This window comes from Urocitellus parryii, chromosome 9 (assembly GCF_045843805.1).
Source record: "Urocitellus parryii isolate mUroPar1 chromosome 9, mUroPar1.hap1, whole genome shotgun sequence".
NCBI classification, from domain to species: domain Eukaryota; kingdom Metazoa; phylum Chordata; class Mammalia; order Rodentia; family Sciuridae; genus Urocitellus; species Urocitellus parryii.
In genome coordinates this window covers 115,741,334-115,764,193 of record NC_135539.1, presented here as the reverse complement: position 1 = coordinate 115,764,193, position 22,860 = coordinate 115,741,334, and the positions used below count along the sequence as shown (strand labels likewise).

At 47.6% G+C, this 22,860-nt stretch overlaps 1 protein-coding gene across 1 annotated transcript in view; it reads left to right on the top strand.

Moving 5' to 3' along the window:
* Lgr6 (leucine rich repeat containing G protein-coupled receptor 6) overlaps positions 1-22,860 on the top strand; it is a 116,820-nt gene that overhangs the window by 40,929 nt on the left and 53,031 nt on the right. The gene's annotated exons all lie outside the window — the stretch shown is intronic.

The window sequence follows — 22,860 nt, the reverse complement described above, 5'->3', positions numbered from 1 at the left end:
GGAGCATGACACCTGCCAGCAGGAGAAACGGAAGTGCTGACAGTGAAAGGAAAAAAGCCTCTGGTATTCTGGTATTCACAGCTTGTAGGTCCTGCTGTGGCCCTGCCCAGTGCATGGACATGGAAGTCAGACGACTCAGAACTGTCCTGACTGCCCTTGAGTGGCAGGAGTTTGCGGGGTGGGGGTGGGGGGCTTTTCTCCCTGTGGCTGACATTTAGCCCCCATTCCATCATAAAAACATGGGTCCAACCAGGCAGAGTGCTGCAGACCTGTCATCCCAGCAGCTCAGGGGGCTGAGGCAGGAGGACTGCAAGTTCAAGGCCAGGCTCAGAAACTTAGAGAGACCCTGAGCAATTTAGCAAGACCCTGTCTCAAAATTTAAAAGGGCTGGGGATGTGGCTCAATGGTAAAACACCTCTGAGTTCAATTCCCAGTCAAAACAAAACAAACAAAAACCCAGTCCTGGGGGTCCTGCCTAGCTAGCTGTGCCATGGCCACCATGGTTGGGACCTTTATCCCCTATACTCCCTGGGGCATCCTCTCACTTCCTTCTCTGTTTCTGAACCTCAGTGTCTGCCCTCCCCCAAGCTGCCTGATTTGCCCCAGTGACCGAACCTGTCTGTCTCCCCTCATTTTCTTTTTGCACTCCATCCCAATGTGTCTAGGCCTTTGGCCCCAGCCACCCCTCTCCTTCCAGCCAGCCCCACCACTGGACAGAGCCAGCAATCCGGCTGCCCCTAGGAGCCAAGGTCAGGAGATCAAAGGCTAGGAAAGCCTGCGCTTGCTCCCCCTCTGGCGGGGCAGACTAAACATTTACTTAGGGCACCAGCAAAGGACAGGGACAGCCAAAAATAAGAGGGGTGTGTGTGTGTGTGTGTGTGTATGGGGGGGGGTTTGACATTTCATCCAGAGCATCAAAGAGGCCTTCATGGGAAAAAACTTGGAGTTCACTGGACTTCTTTGCATTTATTTTAAGGTTAAGTTGTTTTTTAAATTTTTTTAAACTCGTGGATCCCATTTTTTGCTTAGGGGTTCTAAAGGCCTCACTTTCAGACTAGGCATGGAGCTTCTGAATTAGACATGCCATTTCCCCTACACTTTCTGGGAAGTGGGCAGACCCTGTTGGTTTGGAGAACTAGATAATTAGTGTCTACCCCCAACCCCATGACTCCCTGTTGCTTGTGTGGGTCAGGGGATGGGGACAGAGGCCCCATTCCCCACTTCCACAGTTGTAAGGTAAATGAATAGATTTGCCTCTTGCAATCCTGTGGGAAAAGTACAAGCCAGCCAGAGAGAAAAGGTGGCCTATGGTCCTGGCACCTACCCTGACTATCGTGGGGCTAACTATCTTCCCTGCCTACCTCACAGGGTTGTCATGAAGATGAATGTGCAATACATGGGAGGGATTTGCAAAATGTTCTGCACAGCTGTGATACGTGATGATACTATTGCAATATTGTTTGTCTAAATGGTCATCGATTCATTCATTTTGCAAATAATTTTGAGGCCTTAAAAAATGTCACAGGTAGAAGGAACAGCACATGCACAGAGATAAGAAGGAATCCTGAGTGTGCTCTAGAGAATTTGCAGGAGGGAGTTTGGCTGAACTGTGTGTGTAGTGTGTGTGTGTGTGTGTGTGTGTGTGTGTGTGTGTGTTGTGTTGGGGCCTAGTGGGAAAGGCAGTGATGGGGAAAGATCTGGAACTAGCAAGTGATGATCCTGACAGGTAGGCAAGGGCTTTGCTAAAGCTTTGAACTTTATGCTTAAGCAAGCGGGGAGCTGGGCTGGAGTGTGGCTCAGTGGTGGAGTGCTTGCCTGGCGTGCATGAGGGCCTGGGTTCCATCCCCAGTATCTCAAAAAAGTGGGGAGCCATTGAAGGACTTTTAGCAGGAGAGCAATGTGATAGGGTTTGGGTCTCCCCTCCATCTTTGGCAGCAGGTGGGGGCCAACCTGGAGGTGGGGAGCCAGCAAAGAGACTCCTGAGTGAAGTGAGTATGACAGCAGCCAAAGCAAGAGGAGATGTTGGTGAACTCTGGGAATATCAAGGAGCCAGGTCAGGACTCTGGTGTCGGACTCCCTGGGTTCAAATCTCACTTCCGTCACTTACCACTCGGGAGACCTCAGGCAGGTTACTCAACAGCTGTCCTTCTGTTTCCTTATTAACAAAAAAGAGATGAGGATGGTATCTATGTACCTCCATAGGATAGCATGAGGTGAGGTGATAAGCATGAATGACCTAGAACAGTACCTTTCTTTGCCTCCAGCACAGTTACCATTATGATTAGTAGTACCACTGATGGATGTGGGAGTTGGAAAAGCGAAGTCAAGTCAACAACCGATTCTCTGGCTTTGACCTCAGGGTGGATGGAGAACCTGGTCACCAAGAGCTTGGCACAGGATAAGAGCTCATGATGAACGTGTTGGACAAGTTGTGAATAAGAAGTGAAGCCCAGAGGGTGACCAGACAGGCTGGAAGGTTGGTCGCTGTGACTGTAGGACACAGTGTGTGTGCACGTGGATAGTGAATGAGGGATGCACAAGCCCAAAGAGTCTGTATGATTGATGTTATGTCCTGAGCTTTGGGAAGTTGTAGGGATTCAAGGAGAGACCTCCTCAGACCTCAGTGTGGTGCTGCTCCCCTTGTTTCTGGTCCCTCCATCTTGCCTGGCGTGCAAGACCAGCCCCAGTTGCTAGGCTGAGGGAGAAGTGGGATAGGGGCCCATATGTGGAGCACCCTGTGAGCCAGCGCTCCGGGGAGGGTTGACACCCCCTGTCTGATTTCTTCCTCGCAGATCCTCTTTAGTGACTCCCCCCTCTGCCATAGATGAGGAAACAGAGACTGACAAGTGTGGGGGTTCTGCAAGGTCAGGGCTGGTGAATTGGGAAGACAGATCTGCATCGTGGTTGTTGCATTCCAAAAACTGCCACCATCAGTGACCTTCCTGCTTCCCCAGGAGTATCAGCAGAGCCAATAGAGGAGGAAGGCATACAGGGGACACACCTCTGCCTGTGCTCTTCCAGGGGTGGGATGTCCTCCCCAGAGCAGGCCAGGTACACCTCTTGTCCCTGGAAGTGACCATTCTTCATCTCCAGAAGGCGGCGGGTTGTGGGGGGGATCCCTGAATACTCTCATAGACATTCTCAGAGACTCAGGGAAAGACCAGCCCCATGGTCCTGCTTTCTACCAGCTAGAACCAGACTTTGGGGAGTAGGAACTAGGTTTGGGGGAGTCTTGGGTAGGGCTGGGTAAGGGTTGGGGCCAGCCGGCCCAGCATTCCAGGCCCCAGGTACCGAGTCAGACGTGGCGCACAGGCTGTTTGGCTTGGCACCTGGGCTGGCAGCACCCAGCCCCCCCAATTCCCCTCCCTGGATACACTTGCTTCCTCCCCAACTGATGTGGGAGGGGGAGAGCGGTCACGCCAGACGTGTCACGCCAGGCTTGAGCACAGGCCAAGAGAAACCGCGGGAAGCCAGCGGAGACAGGGGGGAAATAGAAACTGGTGGGGGCGAGGCCGGGCCGGGGAGGGGGAAAGGGGGGGGGGACAGAGCAGCAGCCCAGGAGGGGCGGGGCACAGAGGGGGGGGGAAGCACAGGGGCGGGAATAAAGGGGAGAAAAGAGAAAAACAGCCCCATCCTGGACACCCTAGGGGGGAAACGCATAATTACAAAGGACAGCCACATGAAACGTTGTGTGGCCCTGGGGAAATTAATCAAGAGCAGCGCCAGACTCCCAACTGGAACCCGCTAGAGCTACCACAACCCCTTCGGCTCAAGCCAGCCGGTGGAAAACATGCAGGCAGCCGCTGGTTGCTGGAGGGAAAGAGGTAGAGAGGCTGGGGTGGGAAGATGTGTGTGCGTGGATGTGCCTGTGGGCACAGGGAGGTCCCTGGCTGGGGCCAGGGAGGAGCGGCTCCCACTTAGCACACTTCAATATGTGAAGTGCATTCTCTGTCTCATTTAATCCTGAAAATTCTATCACGTAGCTTCTATTATGTCCATTTTATAGATGGGGCAACTAAAGCCCAGATAGGTTAAGGAATTTGCTTGAGGTCACATAGCTAAGAGAGAGTAGGGCTGGAATTTTAGATTGGTTCTGATTCCAAAGTGCCATGCTGTTAACCTCTATTCTTTGTTACCCCTCTGAAGCTACAAGTTTTAGGATTCAGAGACTTAGGTTTAAGTCCTAGCTCTGTCACTAACTAGTTATAAGGAAAATCACCTCCCCTTTCTGAACCTAAAGTTCCCCCTCTCTAAAATGGGAGGGTCACATAGGATGATTGACAGAAAGGTGTCCCAAGAGCATGTCACGCCACAGAGATACAAGGATTTTCTGTTGGGATTACTGGCTTTGGAGTTGCTTATGATTAGTGTGTGCTTGTCCTCTGTGGGCCTCTGTCTTTCTCTCTGTGCAATGGAGAGTAACCTTCTTAAACCCTTCCAGTCTTCTGAGGATGCTGCACATTGAGGAGAGGGATGACCTGTGTACCTCCAGGGGAAAAATGACGGAGTCCTTCTGCCCAAGGGCAGAGTTGCCATGGGAACAGGGATAGGAGGTATTCCCAGAGAAGCCAAATGCAAGAGGCTTCTGGACAGATGCCCCTCTTTCCATACCTCCGACCCTTCTCCAAGGGTTAAGTCACACTCCTGAATAATGCCCAGGGCCAGACCAATAAGAGCCAGCACTTGGACGACACTTGACTAGCGTGAGTCACTCATTTATTCCCTCAATCCTAACCACACTCCTCTGGGACAGTTACTGCTAGTCAGCTTGTCACCCCACCGTATTGATGAGCAACTGAGGTATAAAGGATGAAGTGGCTTTTTGTACCACCAGGGTCAAAATTCAGGTGCCACATCTATGTTTATAGCAGCTCATTTCACAACAACTAAGTTAGGGAACCAACCTAGGTGCCCTTCATCAGATGAATGTGGCATATATACACAGTGGAATATTACTCAGTCATAAATGAAATTGTGGCATTTGCGGGTAAATGCAACTGGAGATTATCATGCTAAGTGGAAAAAGCCAATCCCCCAAAACCAAAGGCCAAATGTTCTCTCTGATATATGGATGCTAACTCACAATGGGAGGTGGGAACAGAAATTCACTGGATTAGACAAATGGGAATGAAGGGAAGGGAGGGGGAATGGCAATAGGAAAGATAGTAGAATGAATTGAACTTTCCTGTGCTCACATATTCACATATGAATATACAAGCAGTGTAACTCCACATCATGTACAACCACAAGAATGGGAAGTTACATTCCATGGATGTATAATATGTCAAAATACACGCTACTGTCATGTGTATCTAAAAAGATTAACAACAAAATTCAGGTGGCCAGGCCCATAGTCCACACACACACCTATGGTGCAGGGCTGCCTCCGGGAGCCTCTGAGAGGCTGAATGAGAGGCTTCCAACCTGGGAAATGGGCCTGTGTGGTGTTTCTAGAGTACCTGCCCCAGAGCAGGCCTGGAGTGGAGCTTGGCCTGAGGAGGCCAGAGGATTCTGGATTGGCCTGCTTTGGTCCTTACCTGAGGAATTCTAGAGCTAAGCGGAACCTGGGCTGGGAAGAAAGTCCTGGTTGCCTGGGGAGCTAGGGCCTGTTGACATGGTGGCATCAGCATTGACCCTGGGAACCCCCAAAGACTCTGTGAGAGAGGGCACGAGGCTGGCTGTGCCTACAGACCTACATTCAGAGAGCATGAGGCACTTCTAAGAGCTGTTCTCCAGCAGCAGCAGCTCGGCCATCTTACCCAGTACCAGGAGCCATGTGTGTATACACAGGCCTGAGAAGGGATAGGCCATGCCCAGGACTCTCCAGAGGGCTACGATGGAGCCAGGGGTAGAACTAAGTAGGGGCTTCTTGTGTGAGGGTAGGAGAGCCCAGACATGGCGTCCCTCCTTACTCGCAGCCTGCTGGAGGCAAACTTTCAAAGAGGCCCCAGAGGGGGCTGGGGATGTGGCTCAAGCGGTAGCGCACTGGCCTGGCATGCGTGCCGCCCGGGTTCGATCCTCAGCACCACATACAAAAAAAACAAAAGATGTTGTGTCCGCCAAATACTAAAAAATAAATATTAAAAAATTCTCTCTCTCACTCTCTCTTTAAAAAAAAAAAAAAAAAAAGAGGCCCCAGAGGGAGGCCCAGGTGATTTCGGAAGAAGCAGCCAGTTTTGCAAGGGTTGGGGGGGGGGGGTGTTCCCTCCAGGAAGCCTTCTCTTGGGCTGCCTGAGCACTGAGGGAAGAAAGAGGATATCATGGGAGGACAAGGAGGGTATCTTTGAGGACAAGGGACTGAGGATGGAGCGTGGGGAACACATGGATAGAGCTTACAGAACAGTGCTTCTCAAAGTGTGGACCCCAGAGCAGCAGCACTTGGGAGCCTGTTAGAAATGCAAATTCCGGAACTATTGGGTCAAAGTCTCTGACGCTAGGCCCAGCAATCTGTGCTTTCGGAAGCCCTCTAGGTGATTCAGAGGCATGTTGAAGATTAAGAACCGCGGACATAGAAAAAAAAAAGGGTGGTAAAAAAGCAACCACAAAAGAGGTGGCTTAGAACAACAGAAATGTATTCTCTCCCAGCCCTGGAGGCCAGAAGCTCCATGGGAAAACCCTTCCTTGCCTCGTCCAGCTTCTGATGGCTTCACATTCCTCAGGCTGCCACCCGTCAGTCTCTGCCTCCCATCTTCACATGGCCTTTCCCCCTTCTCCTGTGTCTCTCTATAGTCCTTTATAGGGACTTGTCGTTGGGTTTAGGGCCCACCCAGGTATTCCTGATGAGCTCATCTCAAGATCCTTAATTTGAGAAAAAAACCTTGTTCCAAATAAGGTCTCATTAACATGTTCTGGGAGTTAGGACATTGATATATCTTTTTTTTTTTGGGGGGGGGTGCTCACTACAAAGGAATAGGATGAACAGGAAATGGGGGTCAGGGAGCCTGCATTCTGTGGCACAGTGCTTGGGGATGAAAAGCCGAGGTGGAGTCTGGGGGAATGGCACACGGGGGTGAGGGGATCAGCTGCCCTTGAGCCAGCTGTGCCTGCACAGAGGTAACCTGGCAGAGAGAGGCCAATAACTGGCAGGCCAGGGGAGCAACAGGGTCCTGAGGTCTGAGAGCTCTGAGCCACGGTCCCATTCTGAAGTTGCCCACCCTGCCAGGGGCACGCCCTCCATGCTCCCCCCCACCCCGAGCTCTGCAGGTGATCTGATGAGTGCTATCAGCACCCCCAACTTGCCAGTCAGCCAGGGAGGACCCTGGGGCCCAGGCGTGCCAGGGGACCCAGACAAGGGGTCCCGAGGGATGCGCGAAGTGGCAGATGGCCTCCCTGGAATGGCTATTTCAGGCTCCATGATTATATGCTGCTGTATTTGGATCTTCCCAAGGTTCCGGGAGTTGATTACTACATGCGTCTAGGGCAGAGGCTGCTCTGAGGTGGGCGAGTGGGCAGGCTGGCAGCCCCCTGCAGCCCATGAGGGTCTGAACATGGATAATTTGGCTCCTGAGAGATGCTAGGAGAGTGTCCAGGGTGGGCTGGGGCCTGGGATCGGGTGGTGATTCTTTCAGCCATAAATGCTGGTCTGGAACAGACGTGGCCCAGACTGGGCCACCCAGGAGCCGCATGGTGCCTGGCCCTGAGGGAAACACCCCAGGGCAGACTTCTGGGTCTCCTCAGCTCTCCTGCAGGCTCTGACTGTGGTGCCAGGGGCTTTTGCTGGCCAGACATTCTTCTCTAACTGGGCTGCTCCTGAGCTCTGCAGAGCTCCAGATGGTGGAAGCCTGAGAGACAAGAGAGGCAGAGCACCCAGGATGGAGATGGTGACTCAGATTTGGTTTAGAGGCAAGTGGGCCTCAGGAAGAGCCAAGAGGTGGGGCAGTCCCTCCCCCATGGGGGTGAGGACAGAGGCGAAATTCTCCTAGGTCTCCTCCGCCTGCTTTAATACTTCCTGAGTATCAGAGTCTTGGCCTGGGTTCTGGGAGTGTCTGGAGAGGAGAGGAGACTTCACCTGTTTCTTCATCCATCCATCCCCCCATCTGTCCATTTATTCTTTCCAGCTTTGTAGAGTGCTTGAGATGTCTGGCACAGAAGACACTGAGATAATAAGAGCTCTGCCTTTCAGCAGCTCGTAGCTTGGTGTGAGAATGTCCTACACACCGGACCCCATCTTCCCTCCCACCCCATATACTGTGGACATTACCTTCCTAGACAGAAAAGCAGTGCAAGTGGACGCCTTGTAGAATTGGTTTATGATAGGGAGTTGACTACCGTGAGGAAAACCAGGTGAAGTCTAGCGTGTGTAATAAGAATCATGCTGGTAGTTCATGTTTGCTGAGTGCTCACTCTCAATGCCTAGGCTCTGGGTTAATGCTCAGCAGACATCCTCTCATTTCTTCCTTGCATCAAGGCTCCACGGGAGGTGCTATGATCCCCATTTTACAGATGAGCAAATGAAGAATTTGGGAGCTGATCACAGAATTGGTAGAGGCTTCATCTGAGTTCCAGGTCTATGAAGGTTTTTTTTTCTTTTGTACTGGGGATTGAACCCAAGGACACTCAACCACTTAGCCATATCCCCAGTCCTTTTTATTTATTTATTTTTTATTTTGAGACAGGGTCTTGCTAAGATTAGGTTCTTGCTCAATTGCTGAGGCTGACTTTGAACTTGCGATGCTCCTGCCTCAGCTTCCCAAGACGCTGGGATTACAGGCATGTGCCACTGCACCTGGCCTGTGCATGCTCTTAACAGGCCTCTACACTCTGCAGAAGGGCGGTTGTGAGGGCTGCTGGAGACCTGGTTCCCCAGACTCTCTGCCTGACAACACAGAGAAATTTATAAAATGCAGAGTCCCTGCTTAGACCTTCTAAATGGGAATCTTGAGAGTTTGAGTCCAGAAATCTGGATTAAAAAAAAAAAAAATCCTCCCGGATGACCCTGATGCAGAGCCAGGTCTGGGAATGTGGATAGAGGTCCACATCCTCTGTTCACGGACCTGCAGCATTGGCATTCCCTGGGAGCTAGTTAGACGTGGGAATCTCGTGCTCCACGCCATACCTACTGATTCAGAATCTGCATTTTAACAAGGCCCACCCCTCCACCCTCTGTGTGATCAATATGCAATTTAAATTTCAGAATCACTTTTCTTTTGTCCAGGAGCATATGAGACACACTGCCCAGAGGTGCGGTACCTTGTCACCTGGGAGATGTTGAAAGAAAGCTCCTCCCTCTTTCCCTTCCTTCTGTCTCCTCTTCCACCAGTCTTGACCCAAATAGCAGTGGTGTAGTACTGAGGAGGGGGTGGGGCTGAGGTCACCTCAATCTCCTGTGGCCTCTGGCCCAGAAAGGTGCTGCGCCCCCACTTACCAGGTGACAAGGCAGGACACCCTGAAAACACCTCCAGAGAGAGTCCCTTTCTTCTAGGAGGCACAGGGAGGGTGGTGAGAACTTGAGGGTTGCATGTGTCCTTTTTCCCCAGGGAAGAGACTGCTTTGTGAGGGGACCCCCAGAGATTTCCTTTTGATGGGTTGCCAGGGCCCCTCAAGGCTCTGCATCCTTTTGATGGCTGCCACCCACAGCAGCTCACCCCACAAACACTGTGGGCTGTCACTCCTCCCTCTCCACCACCCAAGGGTCCAGACCTCAGGAGCGGTTGTTTTACTTAAGAGAGGGCAGGGGAAGGAGCTGGCTTCAAGTCCCCAAACAGGTGCTGGGGTGGGGAGGGGAGGGAAGCCACCTTGGCGAGAGTCTCCCGGATGGGGTCACATTCCAGAACAACTGATCTTAGAGCCATCTGGTCACAGAGGCTCATAAATAGATCATCCCCTTTCGGAGGGAAAAATCGTCTGCAGGCTGGCCTGGGTCCCAGCTGGCTGCAAGCCCTGTCACTAATTCACTGAGTGACGCTGGGAACACACAGCCTCTCTCACAGGTGGTTTTCTCACCTGTAAGAGAACATTGGACTGGGTGACCCCACATGCCTTCCAGCCCTGGTATTCTGAGGCCCTGTGGTCTCCAGTGGGTGGCCTCTGCCTACACAGCCTTGGCAGGTGGCCAGGGGGAGCCTGTCACTCACTGTCTTTTCTGGTCGTGTGTGGATCTCCACATCCAGCCAGGGGCTGGCAGCCACCTGGGCTCCCGCGGTTCATAAAAGGGTGGAAAATTACTCATAGACTCTTGAAAAAGACCACTCTTTCCCAGCCCCTGACCTGTCCTCTCTCTGCAGGTCGGCTGAGGGGTTGGGGGCGGCAGCCAGGGGAAGGTCTGCTGCAGGCTCACGGGCCATTCTGCCTGGCTGGTTGCCTGCGCCTGGCACCTCTCACTGCCTCCAGACAGTTCCACAACCAAGCCATTCCAAGTCATGCACTTCCATCCCATAATACAAGTGACTGCAGGGGAAGGAGAAGGTTCTCAGGGATGGGACTTTCTGTAGAAGCTCTTTAGGGCCTAAGGAACAGGGAACGGTGGACAGCTGATGACACGGCTGCACATCTGAACTGAGACCAGGCGGCTGGACCTTCTCTGAGGAAAAGGGCACATGTGGCCCTCAAGCTCTCTCCAGCTCCCTGTGCCTCTTAGAAGAGAGGAACTCTCTCTGGAGGTGTTTTTGGGGTGTCCTACCTTTTTGCCTGATGAGTAGGGAGTGCAGCACCTTCTAGGATTGGAGGCCTCTGGGGATCCTCAGCAGAGGTGACCTCAGCCTCAGCCCCATCTTCAGAGCCAAGCTCTGCTTCAGGCCCCCCCAGCTGCCGCTCTTTCCCTCCTCACTCTCACAGTTCCACAAGGGCCGCCTCCATTTCTTATCTTCCAATCTGGCCTCCATGGCCCTCCAGCCCATCAGAAGGGGGAGATGCTTCTGCTCAGGTACTATCCGGCCCCTGTCTCATTTGATCTTAGAGAAGCACCTGGCAACATTGAGCCCTCTCTCCTCAAAGTGCTCACTACCCCCTGCTGTGGAAACTCCCTCTCTGGCTCTCTCCACCTCTAGCTACTCTTCTTCCTTCTCTGCCTCCTCTCCTCCCCATCTTCTCTTCCTCCTCCTAGGGACTGAACCCAGAGGAGCTTTACCACTGAGCTACATCCCAGTCCTTTATGTGGGTTGCTGAGGCTGGTCTTGAACTTAAGGTCATTCTGCCTCAGCCTCCCAAATCACTGGAATTGCAGGTGTGCGCCACTCTGCCCAGCTCGGCTATCTTCTTTGCAGGGCTTCTCTTCCCCCGCCCATCCTATAAGTGGCATAATTCTTTGGGGGCTCTGTCCTGTCTCTTTGTTCTAGCTACTCTTAGATTCTCTTTGGGCAGTCTTTTTTTTTAATATGCCCATGGACTCCATACCCACCTGTCTGTTGATGGTTCCTACCTCTACATCTCCAGTCTAGATTGACCCAACACACTGCACAATGGGCTCTCCTCTAGATTGACCCAACTCACTGCATGATGGGCTCTCCACTTGGATGACCCAGTAGTGCCTCAAATTGAACATTTCCCAAAGTAAGCCCCTGCCTTCCTTCCCATGAATGGTCCTTCCCCATCTCTGTTCTAGGAAATAACATACTCATTTAGTTCCCTAATTCAGAAACATAGGTGTCATCTTTGACTTTCACCTCTCCTACATCCGATCAATCAAGTTCCGGAGACTATATATTCTGAATGTTCTAGAACAAGTCTTCTCTTATTTCCTTGTACCCATCTTTATCTATTGCCATCACCCTTTGCCTGGACTGCAAACTAACTGGCCTCCTGACTCCATTCCAAACATAACCAAACTCTTCCCCATGCTGCAGCTAGATGGGTCTTTTAAAAATTATTATTATTATTATTATTATTATTATTATTACCATGGATTGAACTCAGGGGTACTTAGTCATTGAGCCACATTTCTGGCCCTTATTTTTTATTTTGAGACAGGGTCTCACTAAGTTGCTTAGGGCCATGCTAAGTTGCTGAGGCTGGCTTTGAACTTGCAATCCTCCTGCCTAAGCCTCCTGAGCCACTGGGATTACAGGCATGCACCACCCACGAGCCAGGTGGCTCTTAAAACACGAATCTGATCATGTCACTACCCTGCTGAAATTTCTTCAGTGGCTCCCAGTCATCCTGAAGACAAAGCCCAAACTTGCTGGCTAAGTTACAAGACATACCACAGCTTGGCTCCTGCCTGTCACTCACTCCTCCCCTCCCACTCCACACTGTAGCTGGACAGCAGTTTGCATTTCTCTTGGGCCTGCAGCTCTTGCTCCTGCTGCTCGCTGTCTGCTCTAGCTGGGATGCTCACTCCAGTCTCTTCTCACCTAAAAGCTCATTCCTCTTACCTCCTGCCATCCTTCAGGTCTTGGCTTTCACTTCTCATCCTGCGGGAGCCTTGGCTGATTCCCCAGATTCATTCCGGTGCCTCTGAGATGCACAAGCACTGTGACGCTACCATTGTCCCCTATTTTGCTGTTGTACTCTATGCAATCCTCTGAGTCCCATGGAGACTGTGCATCTTTTTTTAAAATTCAGGACTCCCTGTACCCAGTACTGTGCTTGGCACACACTAGGCACTCAGTGATCACTACCAAAGATCCTCACTTGGCAATGGGGGCAGGACACCCTTAGGATGCCTCTTGAGAAAGATGGAGAAGACACAGAAGATGAGTAGAGGGAGCTCAGGGACCAGGCTTTCGCTTTTTCTCAGGGAAGAAACTGCTTTGCTAGGGGACAGTATAATAGTATAAGGTAATGAACAAGGACCCAGGTCAGAGAGGTTAAGCAATTGCCCAGGAACATGCAACTTGTAAGACCTTGAGCTTGAGTTTTAACTCAGACAAGTCTGATCCTGAGCACATGCTTAATCTGCCACTGCTTTCTCCTTCCCTCCAGATCCTTCCTCAAAACGCCCAAGAGTTTTGAGGATGGAGGAGGGAGGTGTGGTATGCAACGCCCCTCCTGCCCTCCACAGTCACTTTCAGAGGAGTTGGGACGGATGACATCTCTGAGAAGGGCCGAAGAGCAGGAAAGCTGTGTTTGAAATGAGAAGAACTCAGCACACAGCGCTGCTGGCTTCCAGGAGAGTGTGTGGGCTAGGCCTCTACCATCCAACAGTGTGTCGCCAAGGTCTGCACCTTAGAATATGTGTCACCCTAAATAAAACAGAATAAACTTGTTACTTGCGAAAAAGCCATTCAATATCTTCCAAAGCCAAGAATAACATTATTTAGAACTACCTGCTACTTGAGAAAGATCTATGACTCTGCAGCCCGCCGCCTTCATGGAGAACAGCCATTTTCCTGAAATGAAGAGGCAGGGGCTGGGGAAGCAACTGCTAGGCTGACTACTTGGGGGCATTCATAATTTCCGGAGCTCCAGGCTAGAGAGGGGGAGGGATGCAGAGGAAGCCTCCGGATCCATCACAGCCGGGGAGCCAGGAGGCTCTTGTCCCCAGGGAACACTCCCCCCAGCCCATTCCCCTTTCCTTCCTGCTCATTCCTGCAGCTGACAGGAATGAGGCTGCTAGGCCTCCTCAGGGAGCCAAAAGGCCTTCTGGGCCAATGCAGCTGTGTCAGTCTCCAGTCCCGGCTCCAATCTGCTCCCCTGGCCCCCATTAACCTGCCTCTGAGCTACACATCTGTTAACCTGGGGCCTGAATGGCCTTATAGTAAAAACCCTTCTGAACATCTGGAGTGCAGGGGGTGGAGGGGCGGGGAGGACCCCACCTGGAAGAGAGAGGGAAAGAGAAGGAAGGTGAAGAAGGAAGGGCAATCTGCAGTGGTGACATGGGAGGCTGGATTCTCTTTGTCAAGGTGGAAGGGATGGAAGGGGCACCATGAAGAGTGGGCCCAAGCCTCCTCCAAATCATCAGATCGTACCATTTAAGTCATCCTGCTCCTCTGATCAGAAACCACAGTAAGTGCCACCCAGCCGGGCATGGTGGCACATGCCTATAATCCCAGCAGCTCAGGATGCTGAGGCAGGAGGTTCAAGCCTCAGCAACATCGAGGCCCTAAACAACTCAGTGAGACCTTTCTCTAAATAAAATACAAAATAGGGCTGGGGATGTGGCTCAGTGGTTGAGTGCCCCTGAGTTCAATTCCTGGTAAGAAAGAGAGAGAGAGAGAGAGAGGATATCCCTGGGGCAGAATTTTCTTTGAGGTACTTCTGCTTTCACTCCGGTATCCCTGCCCTTTATTTCAGCAAAGAAACCTGTCCCCTTTCCCTCTGCCTCAAACCCATCCTCTTCTATCTCCAAGCCTTGGCGTAAGCTGTTTCTCAGGCGAGGCTGCTTTCCCCTTCCTTTCTGCCCAAACTTGTCTCTACTGCCTACGTGGATACAGTACTCACCTCCTCTAGAAAGTCCCCCTAGAATGGTTCCGTCTGAACTTGAGGCCTGATGGGCACAGGGGAACACTAAGTACCAGAGCCAGAGGTTTTCAGTCTTCCTAACTTTTTTCTCATCTCTTAGTCTTAACTTTTCCATCTGTAAAGTGGGTGTGGGCCTTGGGCTTCATGTGATGAACCCAAGCACTCTGATAACCAAAAGGTCCAGTGGGTGCTCTGCAGGAGGATTGCTCTGGATTTCAGCCAACACCACCTGAGACAAATACCTGGCTGGACCCTGACTCTGCCAACTCTACCTGTGGCCAACAGCACGGAGAAGAACCTGTCAGAACTCAGGGAGACAGCGAGGGGAATGGCGTGGGCACAGACGAACAATACCCTTTAGGAATTGCCAAATAGGAAACTAAATAGTGAGCTTTTGGGAAATCTGGTGAATTCTGAGAAAGAGCTCCATGCCCAGCCCAGGGCAGATGGGGCACCCTTCCTGGCCGGTTCTTCTTCCTAGTAAGGAAGCATTCAAATCTGACTGTGTCCAAGCTGCTCTGAATTTTCAAAGTGAGGAGGGGAAGGGGTAAGCCTTGGGAGCAATTGCAGGGGTTGAGCACTGCACCAGGCTCGAGCTTGGGCATCTCACCCACCCCTTCATTTCACTATATCCAGCCTGGGAGACCTTGACCCGGGGACCTGCATGCTTGGGTTCTGGCTCAGCCTGAGACTCTAGATTGCAGCAGCCTGGGGAATCTGTCTCCTTCCAGCTGAAAGGATGCTATGGGATTTTAGGGTCTTTCTCTGAAAATGGCTGCTGCTCTTCCTTGCATGTTAGCTTGGTCATTTTCTAGATGAAACATCCCAGACAAATTGTCTAAACATTTTGAGCCTCAGTTCTGTCCTCCGTACACTGGGAATAATGAAGTGGTCGTTTTGAAGATTCATGAGATGATGTAGAGAGGGACTGGGCACTAGGTACAACACAGTACCAGATACAACCACAGTAACTGTTGCTCCTGATACAAGTGTTACTGCTGGACTAATCTCTAGAACTGACTTCTATGGCATCATCAATTTCCACTGTGAGGGGGCACTGAGGTTAGATCATTTGGGCAGCTCAGTTCTAGGAACCCTGGCTTGAGGACCCAGAGTATGATAGACTCTAGGGGCAAGGATTTGGGTCCTTCCCCTGCCAGACTTTCCTGCAAAACTAGATTGTCCAGAAAAGGACAGATGCTTCTCCAACCCTTGAGCTCAGGACTGGCCTTCTGGGTAGTCAATTACTATAGCAGTGATGCCCTAGGATCATTCCTTCTACGGCCTTTTCATCATGAAGATCTGTGTTGGGCACCTTCACTGAGATGCACCTGCCTTCAGTGCGATTATCATCAAATGAGAGGTTCAAGGCATGTTCACAAACAGCTGGTGCTAGAATAAAGCAGGTGCCTATGAGAGGTCCAGAGCATCCTGGGAAGGACAGCAGCTAGCATTCGTTGGCCATTAGCTATGTGCCAGGTGCTGTGCTAGGTTTTGAAGGTGGAAGAGGAGTTGAACTGGTACAGATGAAAGGGCAGATTTGCTAGGAGAGGAAGAGCCTGGGCAAAGAGTAAAGGCAGTAGCTTGGGGGCGTAGGAGGAAAAAGACTTTGGATCTGGAGCACAGCAGCTTGATTTGGTGCAGGCCTAGCTTCCTGCGCTTACAGGGCTGCCTGTCTGACCGTAGACCCCAGAGTCTCTGCTGGGGGTCATATATGAGGCTAGTTGGAGACCACTGCAGGATAAGACCTGGATTATAGCAATGGCCATTGGGGCAGGTTGAGAGGACACAGCCTTGAGATTCCAATGACAGGGTCTGGGGGCTGATTATGTAGGAGATCCAGGGAAAGATGGGCTGCAGGGAAAGTGGATTGAAGCAAATGAGTTTTCTCCCACTGCACACTCCCAATTCTTTCCCTCCTCAGTGCCCTTCTCTGCTCTGGCTGCAGGCTCTGTGGAGCACTCCCTTGCTGGCACCCCTTGTCCCAGCACTCCAACAGCCTGGGACTTAATTATACACTGACGCACTTTGTTTTTAAAAAACATGTTTATTTTTGTTCTGACTCATTGTAGAAAATTTAGAAAATACAAAAAATAAAAAGAAGAAAATAAAAATCATCCACCATCCTACCACCCAGACACAACGCTCGTTAACATTTCTGTGTTTCTCTGTGAACACACGGACTCTTCCGAACACATGTGCGTCCTGTATGATACATGATAGTACCTTATGTTGGAATCTGGTATAGTCTCTTCAAACTCTATCACTAGTTTAAGAATTTTAACTTCTAAATGTTTTTGAAAATGGTGATATAATTCACACAGCAGAAAATTCACTCTTTTAAGTATGCAATTCAGCAGTTGTTAGTGTACTTATAAGGTTGGACAACCATTCCTACTAACTCTCAAACATTTTCATCACCCTCCAAAGACGAACTTTACTCAATTACAGTCCTTCCCCATCTCCCTTCCCCCACCCCCTGACAGCCACTTATTGACTGTCTGTCTCTGGATCGTTCTATCCTGGACATTTCTTATAAATAGAGTTACACAACATGTAGCTTTTTCTGCATGGCTTTTAAAACCTCACGTAATGTTTTCAAAGATCATCCATGTCTTATTAGCATGTATCAGTACTTTATTTCTTTTATTTTTTATTGTTATTATTTTTTACCTTGTTCCTTTTGATAGTTTAATAGCTTTCACATGGCTAAATCGTATTTTGTTTTATCTACATATCAGTTGATGGACAATTAGGTTAGTTCTACTTTTTGGTGTTCTTTTATTTCTTTCAACAATATTTTATAGCTTTTAGAGTATAGGCATTGCATTTTTAAAAAAAATTATTCTTAGATATTTTATCCTTGTTAGTGCTATTATAAATGGAATCGTTTTTCTTATTTCCTTTTTCAGGTTGCTCATCGCAAGTGTATATAAATATTAATGAGTTTTGAATATTCATACAACTTTTCTGTACTTGTTTATTAGCTCTGACAATTCCTCTGTGGAGTTTAATTAAGTCCCTGTCTATTTTTTCTCACTTTCTATTTTATGATATGCAGTTTAGTTTTATTTCTTGAGAGTGCCCCCAACTCCCCTGCCAAAAAAGTGCCTTAGGGATCTCAATTGTAATTACATTGTCTATAAATTGAATTGTAGAGGCTTTACGTATTTATTATTTCTTTTAATTCAGAACATCTTTTAGGGGGCTGGGGGTGTAGCCTAGTGACAGAGCACTTGCCGAGCATGCACAAGGCCCTAGGTTTGATCCCTAGCACCTAAACAACAAAAACCCCACATATTTTATATATCTTGGTAATCTTTCTGTAGTTCTAGCTTTTTTTCACTAAGGACCCATATATTTCATTTGGTTTGTTTGTTTATTTTTTTATTTTGGTACTGGGGGTTGAACCCAGGTATGTTCTGCCACTGAGCTACATCCCCAAGACCTTTTATTTTTTTTATTTGTTCTTTTTATATATATATGACAGTACAGTGTATTTTGACATATTATACATACATGGAGTATAACTTGTGCTAATTAGGATCCCATTCTTGTGGTTGTACATGATGTGATGTTTCACTGGTCAAGTATTCATATATGAACTTAGGAAAGTTATGTCCCATTTATTCCACTGTCTTTCCTAATCCTATGCCCTCTCCCTTGCCTTCATTCCCCTTTGTCTAATCCAATGAACTTCTCTTCTTCCCTCCTCCCCCACCCGTATTGTGTGTTAGCATCCACATATCAGAGAAAACACTGGGGACTGGCTTTCTCATTGCTTCAGAGGCTCCAGTTCCATTCATTTACCAGCAAGTGCCATAATTTCATTCTTCTTTATGGCTGAGTAATATTTCATTGTGTATATATACCACATTTTCCTTATCCATTCATCAGTTTTAATTTTGAGATAGTCTCTATAAGTTGCTCAAGACCTCACTAAATTGCTGAGACTGACCTCAAACTTGTGATTCTCCTGCTTCAGTTGACTGAGTCTGTAGGTCTTCAGCACACCTGGCAAGGACTGCTATATTTCTTGTTAGATTTAGCTCATGAAGTTTATTGAGTCTTCCTGTTTATGAATGTTTTTGTTTGTTTTTGGTGGCTATCACTGGTGGGGAGGAGATGTTTCACTATTGTCTTCTGCTCATTTTTGGAAATTTAGGAAAGTATTAAGGTGTTTGTTGTCTTAGTTCATTTTCTGTTGCTATAATGAAATACTTGAAGCTGGGTAATAGAATGTGATATTTAAATATTTAAATCCTATTAAAATATTCATAAATGACAATGAGCTATATCTTGTGTTCTGTGCTGTCCTTGGTAGCTTTTGTTATTAAGTTAAACTGAGTAAATCAAGTATCATTCCAGTCTTTTCTATCCCTGAAACAATTTATAAAGTAATATATATATATATATATATATATATATATATATATATATATATACACAATGCCTTTATTTTTATGTGGTGCTGAGGATTGAACCCAGGGCTTCATGCTAGGCAAGCATTCTACCACTGAGCCACAACTCTAGCTTATTAATGAGAATTGTTTCTTACTTGAAAGTTTGGAGCAGTTTAGTGATAAATTGCCTGGTCCCAGAAACTTTGGGTTCTGGGAAGCAAATTCTTTGGTAATGTTTCTCTGGGAAGCAAATTCTTTGGTAATGTTTCTCGTTTATTCTTTAGTGTTTGATTTCATCTGTTTTTCTATTTCTTAGTTGAAGCATTATATTTTCCTGAAAATCATCCATTTCATTAAAATCTTTTTTCACTCTGCTAATAAATGCAATGATTTTTGAGGAAACTGTTCTCTTCTGGGAAAAATAGAAATGATGCGTTTTGTCTCCCTTCCATCACGTTTTATACTTTCTTTCTTAATGTTTAGCTGCTGTTTCCATTTGTTCTCTTCTCCTCCCCCTCATCCTTCTCTCTCCTTGGGACTCCTCCGTCTCACATTGAGTCATCTTGGATTCTCCAAACTCTGAACGCCATCTCCTCAACTCAACTCGGAGTGAACCCAGGTTCTGTTTGGGTTCCCTCTCTTCTTGAGGAAGCCTGGAAGCTCTCTCTGGGCAGCACGCTAAGGCAGTCCTACAGCTCTACCATTTGTCTCTTTTCTCTCTGGAATCATTGTGCAGTGCTGCCTGTTGCCCAGTCCCTGAAGCCAGTGGTTTTCTGGTGGCAGAGGGGTGGGCCAGTTCCTGCGGCTCCATCTCGTCTAGAGATGGAAGTCAACTACTCCTCATTCTTGAGTTCTCTGTTATCTCCCTTGATTGCCTCTTTTATGTGTTTAATTTTTCCTTGAACCAAGAACAATACAGGGCTACTCTATTTTCCAATCCCTTACATGGTTAATATATTTTTGTGGACTTCACAAACAATAGTCCAACTAACTCAATTAAAAAAAAATTCTTGACTCGTGATCTATTTTTTTTTTCTCAGAATTCTATAGATATAGCATCATTTTCTCTCTAACATGTAGTGTATCAGAAATTTCTGAGGTCAGCCTTACCATTTTATTTCTCTGAGGACAGCATGTTTCTTCTTTATGGATGCATATGAGTTCTTTTTCTTTATCTTTACAACCAAAAATTTTTAAAATATATATTTTTAGTTGTAGATGCACATAATACCTTTATTTAATTTATTTATTTTTATGTGGTGCCGAGGGTCGAACCCAATGCCTCACATGTACTAGGCAAACGCTCTACCACCAAGCTACAACCCCAGCCCTTATAACTGAAAATTTTGCCAGACTATGTGTCAGCATAAATCTTTTTCATTTGGTTTGTTTGTAACACAATGAGCATTTAAAATCAGTATTATTTTTTCAGCTTCAAAAAAAATTTTTTTAAATTTATAACAATTGTGTGCTTCTGTTTCTGTTCCATTTGCTCTGGTTTAATCCTCTGAGAATACCTGCAGTTCTTAAGTTCAAAATTCAATTATCTTTCCTATTTGCCTCATCTTCATTTTTATAACTTTCATCTCTTTGTCCTTTTATTCCAACTTCAAAGAGAACATCTCATGTTTGATTTCCCATTGCTTATTCAGTTTTTTTTTTTTTGTGTGTGTGTGTGTGGAGCCAATTCTATTCTTTATCACTTACAATGTGAATTTGAATTTGCTCTTTTAACTTTCCTTTTCCTGCAAGCTGCCCACAGCCCACCTAGCTCTGTTGGCATTTCCAGTAGTCTTTGAAATGCACCTTTATTTTTTCTATTTTATACTGTAGTTCTGTCTCCGCTTCTTTTTCTTTTTTATGCATTTTTGTTCCAGTTTCACAGAGGTCATGATTATTCATACCTTATTGAGGATGCTAAATAACTTGTATCCCATTTCAAAGATGTCATCTTCTGGGCATGATGCTATTACCTCTTCCTGGTTTTTTTTCAGAATTTAAAAAAAAATTTAATACTGTTTTTTTTTTCAGAATTTAAAAAATTGCTTTTTAATTTTTTCTCATCTTTGTAGGAAATATTTTTTGTACACATAGCTCACATTTTGTCTATTAATTCACCCATTGATGGATACTGGGTTGTTCCCATCTGTTGGCTATTGTGAATAATTCTACTATGATTAGGAGTGTGTAAATATCTTTTTTCTCCTTATCTTTGAATAGAAAAAAAAATCTTGCTGGGTGTGGTGATGCACTCCTGTAATCCAAGTGGCTCTGGAGGCTAAGGCAGGAGGATCGAAAGTTCAAAGCCAAGCTCAGCAACTTAGTGAGGCCCTGAGCAACTTAGCGAGAACTTGTCTCAAAATAAAAAATAAAAAAAGCTGGAGATGTGACTCAGTGGTTGAGAGCCCCTGAATTCAATCCCTGAATTAAAAAAAAATCATATTTAGAAGTACTAAATGTCACTAGAGAGGTGATGTGAATTTCCCATGGCTTTGCTTTCTGTCCTCCCAGGGCTTCTCAGATTTATAGCTGGAAAGCAGGTTGGCGTGCATAATTCCCAGGCCAATTTTTAGTGTCTAAGCAGATATTCATCTGGATTAACTTTGATATCTGATGGAATCTTATCCTTCGCCCAGTAATTGGTTATCTGATTGTCTTCATCAGGGTGTGAATCAGACTCTCCATACCAGTGATTTGCTACTTTGGCCAAACATTAGAACCACCAGAGGAAATTGTGAACACTTTAATCTTCACCCTGAGCCTTTGACAGAATTTCTGGGGCTAGACCCAGGTATCAGTGTTTTGAAAAGTTCCTTAGGTGACGTGACTGGGGTGCCAAAATAGAGAAGCTCTGCTTTACCTCAGGATATATAGCCACCAGGGCTATCGCAGCCATTGCCTTGAGTAAGACCACCTCCCAGGATAAAGGTGCCAATTCCAGACCCTTCCCCTCCTTCCTTCCACAGTATTTTCTAGAAGTTGAAGTCTCTGAGTGAATACAGAAATCTGGGCTGGGGTGGTAGGGTGGATGGTATACTGGCCTCAAAAAGTATCATTGATATTGGGTTCAGTTTTTGGATTCTGATTCAAAATAGACGGACGGGGAGGTCTTTTCTCATCTTCTATCTTATGGGGACAGTGCTGCTCTGTCTCACAAGGCAAAACAGAAACACCACTCATTATCAGCTATCTTCCCTAGTCCCACTGAACTCAGGGTTAGCAGAGATGTCAGATTCTGGGTAAGCGTTACTTTTGGTCCAGGTCTAAGTTTTCATTCTTTCCCCTTGTATTTCACATGTGTTTAGTAAGAAGGTTGTTAGGTTTCCCTCCATTTTAGCTGCATGCATTTTGAGTGTGTTTAACTTGTTCCCTTCCTTTCCTTACTAGGTTGGAGGAGAGGGACTCTGTCCAGATTCCCTGTGTGTCGATGCTTTGGCACAGGGTGGGGGTGTGGAGGGTGCTTAGGGGTCAGTCAATCAGGAGGAGAGGCTGAGTACAGGAGGGAACAGAAACATGAGGGTCAGGTCAGAGACTCTAGGAAGAGGCATTTTAAGCAGAGCTTTGAAGAGAGGAGAGAGAAACAGGAGCAGCGGCCTCTGCAAAGACATAGGGATAAATAACCATGGACTCTTAAACAAGGAGGCACCCAGAGAGACATATTTGCAGATGAAATGGATAATTGGAAGGACCTTCTCAGAAAGGAGGCTAGTGAGAGAATCTTTTCAGGGAAGGGATCTCGAAGGCCAAGCTCAAGAGTTTGGAGTTGCCTGGAAGCTATAGATGATTCTGAGCAAGAGACAAACAAGATGATGACATGGACGGGGATGACTGTGTAGCCTGTGAGTTTACGTAGGGATGGGTGGAGGGATGGAGGCAGGGCGACTGAAGAGGAGAGGATTCTTTTCATGAAGACGTGACTTCTCCAGCTCTCACATAGATCCACGGAGAGTCGGAAGCTCTCTGGAATGAAGGAGGAGAAATAAACTGTGGGAAGGAAGGGAACCCTGAGTGAGGTAAACCAGAGCACATACGGGCTTTCCCTGCTGACTTCCTCTCCCCTTCTCTCTTGGTACCTTTAGAAGTGTTCATATGTGACTTGGTTTTCCCTGATGCCATTACT